This window comes from Triticum aestivum, chromosome 4A (genome assembly GCF_018294505.1).
Source record: "Triticum aestivum cultivar Chinese Spring chromosome 4A, IWGSC CS RefSeq v2.1, whole genome shotgun sequence".
Classification (NCBI taxonomy): domain Eukaryota; kingdom Viridiplantae; phylum Streptophyta; class Magnoliopsida; order Poales; family Poaceae; genus Triticum; species Triticum aestivum.
Genome location: NC_057803.1, coordinates 201,380,891 through 201,384,250, shown reverse-complemented (window position 1 = coordinate 201,384,250; position 3,360 = coordinate 201,380,891).

Here is a 3,360-nt window from a genome sequence, read left to right as displayed (position 1 = left end):
AAGCGGCCTTGGTTTACTACCGGTAGACCGCATGTCAAGTTTCGTACCATTTGGACTTCGTTTGATACTCCAACGGTTAACCGAGGGACCAAAAAGGCCTCGTGTGTGTTGCAGCCCAACACCCCTCCAATTTGGCCCAAAACGCACCAAACTCTGCTCCATGTCCTAGAGCGTTCGGTCACGATCGCGTGGCCGAAAACCGCACCTCATTTGGACTCTCCTAGCTCCCTCTATGCCTATATATAGGTCCTCCTCGAAAATTCCGGATCAAACCCTAGTCCCCCTCCTCCTCCAGCCGCCGGACAAAAATCCGGACGGCCGGACGTGTCTGCCCGATCCGCCCGGGCCAATCTCGCGAAGCCACGTGGCGCCGCGCCCACTTTGTCGCCTCCCGCCGCCGCCGGCCCGCGGGGCCCGCTTCTGGCCCGCGGAGCCCGTTCCCCTCCGCCCCTCCGCGCCAGGCTCCAGGGAGAGGAGCTCCCGAGCCGCCGCCGGCCGCCTTTGCCTCGCCGCGCCGCCGTGAGCACCATTGCCGGCCGCCGGAGCAAGCCGCCGCGCCCCGCGCCGCCACCGCGCCGCTCCGCCACCACTGCGCCGCCCAGCCGCCGTCGTCGCCGACCAGCCTGCCGGCGAGCTCCGGTGAGGATCCGGCGATCCTCGGGAGGCGCGCCCCGATCCAGATCCGAGGCAGCTACAGTAACCCTAGGAGGTGTTTTTTTGCTAACTCCCGAAATTGCAGATCCAAGTGCCTCTGTTCGGGGCCCCGTAACTTTGCATCCGTAGCTTCGATTTGGGCGTATAGCATATCAAAATGTTCATCTCAGAGAGTACATCATTTCATTCCATTGCATCATTTTCATTTGAGCTCATCTTGATGCCCAGAATGCTGTTAGAAGAGGGATACTTGAGTTAATTGTTAGATCTGTTACTCCGTTTAGCACTTGTCATTTTTGCCATGATTAATGTGTGCATGATATGCCCGTGAGTTCTTCATATGTTTTGTTAAGGGTTTTGTCATCTTTCCAGAGGTACAACTCATGTATTTTTAGGATGTGTGTGGTGACTTGTGCAAGCTTGCAAAGTGGTGCACTTGCTAATTCTGTTTTCAGGGACTTAGCGAGTCCTGGGTTTGTTTATCTCATGATGCCATATGTTCATGTTGTTTCCTAGTGATCCGTGCCTCTTTTGAGGATGATCAGTAAGGGAGTTTTGTTAATATTGTAGTGCTCTATCAATCCATGTCTTTGTTTGCAATTATGGAGCACCCTAGCTTGAGTCAATCGAGCTCTACTTTTGCTTCGTTGCGAATCTGGGCAGATCGTCAACTTGTTTGCGATTTTGCCGATGTTATTATAGTTGATCCGTGCATGCTATGCCATTGTTCTTGCCATGTCTAGCTTGCATTTTGTGCCTTCTTAAGGGATGTATGCTTGTCTTGCCATGACTTGCACCGTGGTGTGTGCATCGAGCTCGGAAACATGCCTTCTTGAGTTATGTTTCAGCATGTCCCAGTTTTTCTCTAAGTCTGAAAATTGATTATGTTTTTGCTATGTTCGTGTGCTTGTTAGTATATTTTGTGATCCCTTTTGACTCAAGGTCACTAATGGACTTTTGTTAAGCTTATTGAGTAGCTCCATGCCATGTCTTTCTTTGTCATGTTTAGGTCCTGTAGCATGTTTTTTTGTTGCTCCGAAGAGGGCTATATGATCTGAAATTCCAGACAAGTGTTAATTTCACTAAGTCTGAGATCTGTTTGTCATTTGCATTTTTGCCATGCTTGTTTGAACCTGTTAATGGATGAATTGGCCGTAGCTCAGTGCTAGACTTTTGTTAAGCATCTTATGTGCATGCCTGCCATGTATTTTGTTGTCATGTTTGGGTGCTGTAGCATGTTCATCTCATTGCATTTAGATGCCTACTTGCTGTAAATTACAGACTGGTGTCATTGTTGAATCGCTTGCCATTTCCAAACCGTAACTCCGATTCCGACGTTCTTTATATCGTTTTCAAGCAATTTCATCTTGTCTTTCCAGTGGCACACTTGGAATTCCAAGTTGAGGCCAGGTTCATGCATTTCCTGGCATATCTTGTATTTTGCATCCCGCATAGCATATCATCTTTGCATCGTGTTGTTTGAGTTTGCACGTGGTTGATTGTATCCTTGTTGCTTGTTTGTCTTGTTTGGGTAGAGCCAGGAGACGAGTTCGCTAACGAGGAGCCCGTTGAGTTTGCTTTCGAGGATCCAGTCAACTCTGACAACTGTGCAGGCAAGATGATCATACCCTCGAAATCACTACTATCTTTGCTATGCTAGTTTGCTCGCTCTTTTGCTATGCCATTGCTTCGATGCCTACCACTTGCTTGCAAGCCTCCCAAATTGCCATGTCAAACCTCTAACCCACCATTGTCCTAGCAAACCGTTGATTGGCTATGTTACCGCTTTGCTCAGCCCCTCTTATAGCGTTGCTAGTTGCAGGTGAATATTGGAGGCCGTTCCTTGTTGGAACATCTTTTATTTACTTGTTGGGATACCATTATATTGCCTTGTTATCTTAATGCATCTATATACTTGGTAAAGGGTGGAAGGCTCGGCCTCTCGCCTAGTGTTTTGTTCCACTCTTGCCGCCCTAGTTTCCGTCATATCGGTGTTATGTTCCCGGATTTTTGCGTTCCTTACGTGGTTGGGTTATAATGGGAACCCCCTAATATTTCGCCTTGATTAAAGCTTTTCCAGCAATGCCCAACATTGGTCTTACCATTTGCCACCTAGCCTCTTTTTCCCTTGGGTTTCCGGAGCCCGAGGGTCATCTTATTTTAACCCCCCCCCCCCGGGCCAGTGCTCCTCTGAGTGTTGGTCCAAATAGAGCCACTTGCAGCGCCACCTCGGGGAAACTTGAGGGTTGGTTTTAGTTGTACGTAGTGTTCATCTGAGTGTGCCCTGAGAAAGAGATATGTGCACCTCCTATCGGGATTTGTCGGCACATTCGGGCGGTGTTGCTGGTCTTGTTTTAACCTGTCGAAGTGTCTTGAATTACCAAGATACCGAGTCTGATCGGAACATCTTGGGAGGAGGTCTATTCCTTCGTTGACCGTGAGAGCTTGTCATGGGCTAAGTTGGGACTCCCCTGCAGGGATTGAACTTTCGAAAGCCGTGCCCGCGGTTATGGGCAGATGGGAATTTGTTAATGTCCGGTTGTAGATAACTTGAACCTTAATTTAATTAAAATGAATCAACTGAGTGTGTTACCGTGATGGCCTCTTCTCGGCGGAGTCCGGGAAGTGGACACGGTGTTGGAGTAATGTTTGCGCAGGTTGTTCTCTAGCTTCTCGCTCGTGCTTTGCCTCCTCTTCTCGCTCTCT